Source organism: Amblyomma maculatum, chromosome 5 (genome assembly GCF_055883805.1).
Source record: "Amblyomma maculatum isolate TAMU_Amacu chromosome 5, ASM5588380v1, whole genome shotgun sequence".
NCBI classification, from domain to species: Eukaryota; Metazoa; Arthropoda; class Arachnida; order Ixodida; family Ixodidae; genus Amblyomma; species Amblyomma maculatum.
Genome location: NC_139348.1, coordinates 89,867,190 through 89,877,417, shown reverse-complemented (window position 1 = coordinate 89,877,417; position 10,228 = coordinate 89,867,190).

Genomic DNA, 10,228 nt, shown 5'->3' with positions numbered 1-10,228 from the left:
CGCCTCCATCGAAAAGCGGCCACCGTGGCCGAGGTTCGATCCCGCGTCCTTGGCCACAGTAATCGAGCAACCTATCCACTGCACAACCACGGTGGGGTCTTTCTTAAGGTCCTCACCAACAAGAGACCTAGTAATGAAAGTATCCTGAAAGGAAGATAACATTAAAATGTGATGTGAGAGGGCTGACAATATCAAAATCACTATTATGATGAATAACGATCAATGCATAGGCATACCAATATTTCGATAATTTTAGATTATGACTGAGGTAGACACCAGCGTTGGAATTCGAAAGAAATACGGACAATATTTCTGAAGTCTTGGGTTGCGCTTTTGCTTCAGAGGGGAGATTACTCACTGTGGCGAATTAACTTAAAAGAAAGGAAAGTTACATTGGCAGGCGGTATCACTGCCCTAGAAACTCATCGTGCGCGCAACTGGAACGAACGTGTATGACGTAGGTGCTAATGATAGTGACAATGATAACTGCCATAATACTTCAGCTATATATGGTAGCTTTATTTGTTCCAGGTGCGCTCAGATAGGTATATTGAGCACAAAATGGCGCGAGAACTTAAGGCTGTCTCTAAAGCTACGTTGAAGATAGGAAGTCCTGGACTGTGAGAAGAGTCAGTAACAAAAAAAATTTGTTTTGCTCAAGTGGAGTCCTCGTACGTCTTTGCGTATGGTTGGTCTGCGGACCTCAACAATCACGCTGCTTAGGGCTTATAACGTTTCCGTTATAACGCGTATAACGCTATAACTGAAGTGTTATAACGCTTCCTTTATTCACCCGTTACGGTCGAGCGTTAACTAGCTTTGCTTTCTGTATTGTGGTGAAAAATATTTGCTTCAGTGGAGTGCAATTTATGGTGTCTAAACATAGCTATCTTCCTTCTCAGCAGAATAGAAGCCTCGAATGTACCTATTAGCTCCATCTAAAACGGTGGTGTATTGTAAACATCTGCCATTTCAAGGCAAATTTCTAACTCAACTGAGAGGTTTAAACATCGAAAGCCAGAAAAAGCAAAAAATAAAATATTTATTCGGAATATACCAAAATCGGCTGCGCCCGACTATCATTGCAAGGCGCTTTAGCAAACGGTGAGGGACACTTAAACTCAGCCTTTAAGGTTACGACTTGATAGCTTATGTTTCCAGCTAGCGTGGTAGCCCGCTTTAAGCAAGCTGTGTCAACATAGCCTGCGTGGCCAAGGGGTAACTTGAATGCAGCGGTCCTGACAGGTTGATTCTCATATCAGCCTCCGATATGAAATGAGATTCTCGAATTGGCAGGCCCTGCCAAACGAAATGTCAGGCAATACTACGTCCAGTGAATGCTCGGTTATGCCAACTGGCAGCTACCACGTGCCAGTGCCACGATTGCTAATTTTCGCTCACAGTGCCAACGCTGGTCGACGGCCTCCGAACGCGGATTTTTGCTGACCGGGGCCTATATCGCACACGCGTTGAAATGGCGCCAGCACCTCTAGCGCCGGTCGAAGTTACAGCACGGAAAGAAATGAGCTACAGGCCTATGCACACGGCGCCCGGGCCGAAAGATTTGGCGGGGAGACACAGTTACGGACGCTATGCACCTTCTTTTCACAGAAGATAAGTGTCGCCTACTGTAAACAAGCATACTACACACCATTGCCTACATGCTGGCGATGTTCTGTTCTCCTTAGGCATTCAGCCTCACCGCGGCGTTGGAGTGGTTAGGGATCTCGACGGCTGCGCCCGAGGAGGCGGGATCGTATCCCGGTCGCGGCGGCCCCTTTTCCATGAGGCGAAAAGCAAGGCGCCCGTGTGCCTTGCGATGTCAGTGCACGTTAAAAAACCCTAAGTGGTCGAAGTTTCCGAAGCTTTCCACAACGGCGTCGAGTCTCTCTGGGACGTTAAACCCCATAAACCTAACCAAACCGAACATTAGGCATTCATCCCGAATAAGGTGGCGACGACGGTGGCTGCAATGCTGTTTTTTTGCAGTGATATGCGCATAACCTGTAGTCACCTCGGCGTACAAATATATAAATTGATAAATATTTGGTAATTAATCCCTAGAATTGATCCGCTTATTCACAAGTTGCGGCAGAAATTAACTCTGCGGGATTAGGAAGCGTTGCTCAATAACACGTTTTAAGGATGGATTATAAAGTGCGTTAAGAGCCCAAGAGCTTTTGCAGCAGGCAGTTTTGTTTTGGCTTATGTAAAATAAAGTCTGAAATATTACGGGATCCTACTTTCTTTTTTTTTTTTACGTAGTAATATTATAATGAACATTCTCAAGGATTTTAATCTTGGGAAGAATTTTGTGTGTCCTATTTCATAATACCATGATACGGGACCTTTACAGAACTGCTGTGATAAAGTTGTAGAGTTAGTATCCTTCATTTATTCTTCGTACTGCACAACTTTATGCATGCAAATCCCTACGTGCAAGCCAGAATTGTCCGGTTGGAGAATTCTGACAAAACGTAAATGCAAAATAACAAGAAACATTATCGAGACGATGGCAATAGCTAATGAAGGGACGTCATTTGTCAGCAAACCGTCAGTTCTGTTATCTGATAAAGGAGCTGCAATTCCTTGATGTGTGACGGTAACCCATGTGTAAGGATACTTGGAAGTAAGTATCTTATCCGACCTTGTTTGTGTTTGTTACGTTGAATTGTTTTGTATTTATTGCGACGCGCTTCTGAACAAAATTAGTTTTAAGTTAGGCGCTTCACCCTTCTTCCTGTCTGTGTGTTTCCCTAGTGCGCTGCTTCATAATGAATAGACAATGATGACGGCAGATATCAAAAGAGTGCCGAGATAAGCAGCCATAAATATAAAGTAACACAGCGACTATATGGGGGTCGGCTTATGAACTGTGCGAGGCAAAGGCAAGACGGGACGTAGCTCTGTTCACTCACAAAAAATATTCTTAGACATTGTAATTTGCGCGCCTAAATACAAAACAAAGGTTTCTCTTGCTTCTTTTCCATCCCCATTCATTATGCACAGTGCGCAATACAGAACGAAGCCTTATTTAAAAATAGCAATCGAGGTTTACCTTCCTGCTAATATTATTAGTTGCAGGAGTAATTGTTATGATGGAGTAAAAGAGAAAGAAAGAACTGTTCTGTGTACGGCCGTTTAACTGCCTTAAATATTGGTGAATACTACAGCATTCCCAGAGAGTCTATTGTGAATATAGTTGGGCGCATCTGCCTTGAGGCCTGTAATCTTATTAAAAGGTGATTTCTGATTTGACTATACACTGTCTCATTGTTGTTACCGAGTCTAAGCAATCCGGTGTACATGAGACGAATGGGAATGTGGTCTCTCGTAAAATGTCAGAATACTGCTCTGTAGTCGAAATATACAGCAGTGCAGATTATCCTGCACTAAAAAACGCAACCGGTGTTACTCACAGCTTCTTGGACAATGAACAGCACCGTTAGCCACATGAGCTTGTTATAATATCTTGTTGCAAATCGCATGCCTCCCATGTTGTTTATTCAGGTCCGCCTTTAAAGAAAAAAAAATGCATTAGCAGAAATATTCGATGCAGCTTTTGAGAGATGTTTAAACGTATAATATTTCAAGTCCATAACGACTCTATTTCTATTATTCACTGCTCTTGGGCACTTCCTTAGAATAATATTGATAGGATAGGTGGGTACACTCGTCAGCTCACAATATCCCATAATAGCTCATGACAAAATGACATCAAGGGCGCTCGAACACCGACCTGTCGCACAAAGAAAGTGAAATTTTAGAGCAGGGACACGGTTGTAAGGACATCGATGGCACCAGAACGAAGGCACGTAGGCCTATTATTTGCACTGACAACGACACTGTTTTACTTACAGAGCAGCTCAGCCCATATTTCACTTTGCTACGCAGCACACCGCCCCAGCGCTCTGGACAGCCGTGCTGACGACTGTACTATCGCTCTGTGCATACCTAATTGGAAGCACGTACTACGTTTTCTTTGCACAATGCGAAATAACATTATCAGACAATGCGTGGAATCATACCTGTGACAGTCACATAAAAATAGAACACATGATATTTTCAGATTTTGCCTGCTTATTTAAAAGGCACCCATTGTAGGTTGTCACTTGAATTCGTAGGCCCAACAATGTTCCTCGGACGAAGTGGAAACGTCACATATCACAGCTCTTAAGTAAACGCTTTTGCCATGAAAAGGACATACCTAAACCTAGAGCACAACCTAAGACGAAGTTTTCTAAACCGGAAATAGCTGCAAACACCTGTTTGCACTTCCTTCGTAGACTGAAAATTAAATCTACTTTGTTACGTTCCAAAACATTCATCTCGTCATATCGTATATCACACGCATGAAACGTACCAATATCTTGCCCATAAAACCAAACTACTTGGTCAATAAGGAGATAGCGATCCACAATAGCCAGACCATGAGCCCATGTATTTGGACATATCTTTGAGGAGAGGGGTGAAGCCCGGGCTCTAAAACGGGAAATTTTGCTGTTTTCTTTCTTGTTATTACCTTTTCTCAAAACTACGTTGCAGTCGGCACACCACAGGTACCAAAAGCGCAGTATTCTTTTAGACGCAGTGTGCACAGACAATTTCAGATTGCAAAAATTGAAATTTTGCCAGGTTAGATTTAACTACAGAGGAATATGAAAAGGTGCCATAAATACAGATAAAAACTATAACAATTCTGCAAACAGTTACAGCTCTGAAAGGCAGACTTCTTACCTCATTTACAGTGAAATTTGGAATAGGCTTGAAAACACCTGTGGAGGTACTCTGCTCTGGAAGCTCAGAAATGAAATATTGGTTTTTCCTGCAAGTCCTCGAAGCCAGTCGTTCTTACTTCCTTCCGGACAAATGGTCACAAACCGCAGACCTGCTAAAGTTTAAGGGGTTACATATGCCGCGATTCGTAATTGTGCTCATCCGATTGAGCTCTTTACGGATGTCGGAAAAGGAAATGCTGAATGAGACCACAAAAATAACGCCCTGTCCGTCCCTGCTCCCACTTTGTTCAATTACTTCACTTCCGGTCGTGTCTCCTAGCTGTCAGCGTGAGCCGGAAACATACAAAGCTCTGTGGCTACACCACTAATCATCTTGTTGTGCTCCTCATACTTATTTCATGTGTCACCTGATTTGTGATTTGTAAGTTCCTGTGGTGCACAGCCCGAGTTCAGAAAAAATACCAACAGCTTTCCGCTATCCGTCTTAACGTCAGCGAATACTACATATGAAGAGCATGTTATTATGAATAGGATGCATTATAGCATGGATTCTCGAGCATTTTTGGCTCGAGCAAACCCCAGCAGTCATCAATATGTGGCCAGGAACAACCCCCACCCGTTTCACCAGCGTCACAATAAGGCGATTGCATCTCCATGAGCCTGTCCTGGTTTATTCTGTAGCTTTGTTCATTTTTGTAAACATTTGTTTGTTTTCTTATTTTGGCAATCAGATTTTAGCAAGCAAATTACGAGCGCTGCGACGAAGAACAACAACGAGAGAGTAATGACAAGGACAGGCGCTGTCCTTGTCATTACTCTCTCGTTGTTGTTCTTCGTCGTAGCGCTCGTAATTTGCATCATGTACCAACTAGCTCAACTTTCCGTATTACTTAGATTTTATCAAGTGTTATTCTCTCTCTCATGCTCACACTGCGAAAAAAAAAGAACGCAGAAAACTAATCACAAATCCAACCTTCCTTTTCATTTGAAAGCTTGGTCAACGCAGACGTGTCGAACGCCTGTACAGCACTCAGAATTCTCAGCGTAGGTATATTTTTATACTACGCCACACAGTGATACTTGGTGCAAATTGGCTCGCCAGCGACGGAACTTCAACCCGTCACCGTCGACGCCATCGAAAAGCTCGGAAAAACGATCATTTGGTATAAGAACGCTCTAATTTGGTGGCTTAGCTCGGCTAACTCGCTCCTGCGGCCCGTGTCTTCGCCACAACGTGCATTAGTGCACAAACCCCAACACGCCTAAATCTTTTGCGTCATGCCCCTTTGGCACCTTCTTTGCCGGATATATATATATATATATATATATATATATATATATATATATATATATATATATATATATATATATATATATATATATATATATATATATATATATATATATATATATATATATATATATCATGATGAAGGAACTTGGCCTGGTGGGCCGCCCGTCAAAATATAAAAATGTAGATGATGACCATATGGCGATGTAGCCAAGGTTTATGCCGCGGTGTGTACGCTGACAGCGCTAAACTATATTCAAGAGTGGATAAGCAACAATAACTATCTAGACGGCTTTCAACGTACCACTGCAGGTAAAGTTTTGTCCGCACGCGTAGCAAGAAGTGTGAGAGCGGTAGTGAGTGTGGAGGGTTGAAGAGGAAGGGCAGGGACAGAGCAGCTTTCGGAACCTCGTTTGAGAACCCCTGCTTTACGGATGCCCACGCGAAATGACAAGCGTCTAACAGAAGGGACTGAACATTTGGAAGAATTTAATTCGGTCGCTTTCGATGATAATTTATCTTGAAATGTGTGGTTATACGTGATAAATAATTTGTTAACCTTATTCAACGTCCTTCTTCACAATTTGTTTTGTGAAATGAGATGTAATACTTGACCAAAAGCTCTCGTGTTGTCCAGCCAGTCACTGTTTGGTGGTCACAATTACCTACGCGAGTTTATCCTCGGTCTAAAACGTCATTGGTATTTCTTGCAAAACGATTGCCTGCAGATTGCAATGGGTAAGAGAGAATCTTGTCCTGGGGCAGTTGTAACAAATTAGAGGCATGTGAGTAGGATGGTTGCGCTAGGAAATATGTCGATCCCGTAGCTGGGACACAAGCGGTGGTTATGTGGGTTGATTTACCAAAGGAGCCATGAATATTATAAGATGCACTCATCGCTGATGAGGCGAAGAGGTTTCGAGTATATAACTCGGCTTCAAGCGGCTATGATTGAGGACAAGATAAGATTTCTATGGATGTTTGCAGCAATGTGCACCTACTTCTTCACTATTCCTTATTGAGTTTTGTTTGCATAAGTGCTTTATTTCCTAAGTTTCGTCTTAACATTGAGCTTCCGCCATGTCCACATCCGCCTTCCATCTAAAAACGGTGCACATAAAACGCGAAAACACAAAGAGAACAGGAGGAACAAGAGCGCACTAGCAATTGATGCGTGTTCGAAGAAACACCTCTCACTCAGTGAGCGTGCACCAGGACATTCAGCAGTGTTAACAACATAAAAACAATATCAAACCATGACGTAGCTGTAGTGTAAACATACGGAAGAAACCAAGACAAAAACTAAACCAAACGGGTGATCGAAGCAACCAGTCAGCAATGCATAACCTTTGAACCGACGAAGAACTTACACACAAGTCATAACCTACTCCAATTATGTTCCAGGCCTCGAATAGCTCTATATCTACTCTTCGTCTTCTGCGCCCAATAATACTTTTCGCTCCAAATGTTGGCATGCACCCGCCCTCGCAGTCCTTGCATTTCTGCAGTCCAGGAGAAGGTTCGGACCATGACCGGTGCTTGGCGACGTAGCATGGTGGCGCAACCCTTTGTCCACGCATTTAACGTCTGGCCGACTTAAACCCGACAGGAGCTAAGGGGACTGCGATGCATGACACCTGTCGTATAAGGAACAAACCTAGTCTATTGGTTGACCCCACAGGAAATAACGTGCAGCAAAAACTTGAGTTGATAGAGAGCAAAGGATGCATTAGTTTTTAGAATGCTTGTGGCGCATCTGTGGATCCCTTTTTGAAAATGCTCAAATGCTACTTGGAATCAACAGTCGTTAGTTACGACAACAACCTATATGTTAAAAAAATTACGCGGGTTCAACGATGCTGAACCAAATGTTGAGCAAAAGCATTAGCTGCAGGTGACCAAGCGTTCTTCTTCTATTTTTCTTCTTCCTCAGCCCAAATATAAAGCCCCGCTTTAACCAACCCATATGAACGTGCCTTAGTGGCCTATAAGGGGAACGTGAATGCTAGGGACCTAGTAGGATAATTCTGACATAACCGTCCCATGTGAAACGAGACACCCAAGTTCACGATCCGGGGCATGGCACAGTTAGTGAAGCGCTCGGCTGGGGATCCAAGGGGTGGAGGTTCGATTCCTGGTGGAGAAAAAGGTTTAATAATTTATCTTTAACTCTCGCTCTCGAAGGCGTGACACCCTCTGCCGACAGCCTTTTCTGACAGCCACTGCGGACAACGATGAGTGTTTAAAGAATTCCGCCTTAAAAGTAGGGGTACATGCATAGGTCCTGTGTGGCTACAGTTCTTGCCGAAATTTTCCTGGCCCATTTTGATAGGCTGGAACAGGAACTGAGTTCTGCAGATGTGCGAGTGGTGAAGATTTATGGATATGTAGATGACTTTCTGGTTTTCTTAATGTCCCTGATCTACATGCCCTGGGGTCTGTCGCAGATGTTTTGATGGGGCTGTCCGCAGGTTGCACTAATACCCTGAGTTTCACTGTTGAACCTCCGGGAAATTGGTGTATTCATTTTCTTGACCTGCGGGTGTGCCTTCTTGGGGTGGACTACGTCTGTTGGGCCTACATGCCGAGATCGAAGAAGACAGTTCTACCTTTCACATCCTCCCACTCCAAGTAAGTATAGGATCTGCGTTTTCGTGTCTCCCGTCGGCCTTGCCTAAGTCGTGTGCACACAGGATTGTTGAAAGTTTTTCTCTGCAAGTTAGTAGATTATAGAGTCGAGGTTTTCTTTGGAACTAATTAGTGCCATGTCTAAGTCTTTACTGAAGGGCTGCTGAAAAAAGAAGAAAGGGCTAGAGGGCTAAAAAATGGCTAAAAAGGCTAAGAAAACTCAATGGCTACCAAAAGACAAGATTCAGCACTGTGCACTCAAGTGCTGAATCCTTCCAAACAGGCCTTCGAGGTGATGCTCTACTTGCACAGGGTGTCTCATAATATTAAAAGGTGTTGCCGAGAAGGCTTGTGTTCGTCGCATTGCTTCGATTTCGCATAAGCTTTCCAAGCTATGCTGGTTTATTTATTAAGCGCACACGAAGAAAACTTCCTGTGGGATCAACCACCAGAATAGGTTCGTTCCTCGTGCGACAGGTGTCGTGTGTCGCATTTCTGTTAGCTGCGGCCGGATATATGTGGGCCAGACGGATGAATGCGCGAACAAAAGGTTGCGCGACCATGCTACGTCGCTAATGACAGGTCATGGTTCTAACCTTCGCCTGGACTACAAAAAATGCGAGGACTGGCACGGCGGGTGTGTTCCCGACCTGGTTGCGACACGTATTATTGAACACGAACGACAAAGAGCAGATAGAGAGATATTAGAGGCTTCGAACACAATCCCCGCAGGTAATGATTTGTGTGCCAGTTCTTCATCGTTTTTTCTTGCTCGAAAAAGAATGCAGGCTCCTCGCTATCTGATAGCCGATTTTGTACCGCTTTTATCCTGTTTTTGCCTTTAACATGTGCAGATTGGTTGCTTCAATCACCTGTTGTGTTACGTTTTTGTCTTGGTTTCTTCCGTGTGGTTATAGTACAGCTGTGCCATGGTTTAAATTTGTTTTTATGTGGTTGACACTGCTGAATTTCCTGGCACAAGCTCACTGAGTGAGACGTGTTTTTCGAGCACCCATCAGTTGCTGGCGCGCTCTTGCTTGTTCTGTTATCTCTGTAGTTTTGGGCTGCATGTGCGCCGTTTTTATATTGATCGTTATCAACTGGCCCAACTTTCTATTTTACTTAACAACTTGCCCACAAATTGCTTGGCGCTGTGGACGTCAGCCTCGAAAGCTCTCGCTCACTCAATATTTTCCTTTTGCAGAAGTGATTAGGCTATACACAGAGAAGATAAGAATGCCGCGAAATTTCAAATGTAAGTTAGTAGACAGAGAGCGAACATGACGGAAAGTGGAAACAATAACGGGACGGCTAGGCACCAGGATGGCAAGTGAATATATTCAACGGAAATGCTGCATTGTGCGCCGTTTCACGACACATAGGATACAGCATTGAAAATTGAATACTCTAGTAACATTTGCTTGAAGAGCAAACGGTGCAACTGATTGCCACGAAACTAGTGGAACATATTTAAGCTACTACTTATGGTCGTAAAACACCCCATGTAATGACAGTAAGAATGTTGTTGTACAAGTAGTAATCTCAAATTCATTGGCTAGGAGGATGTTTG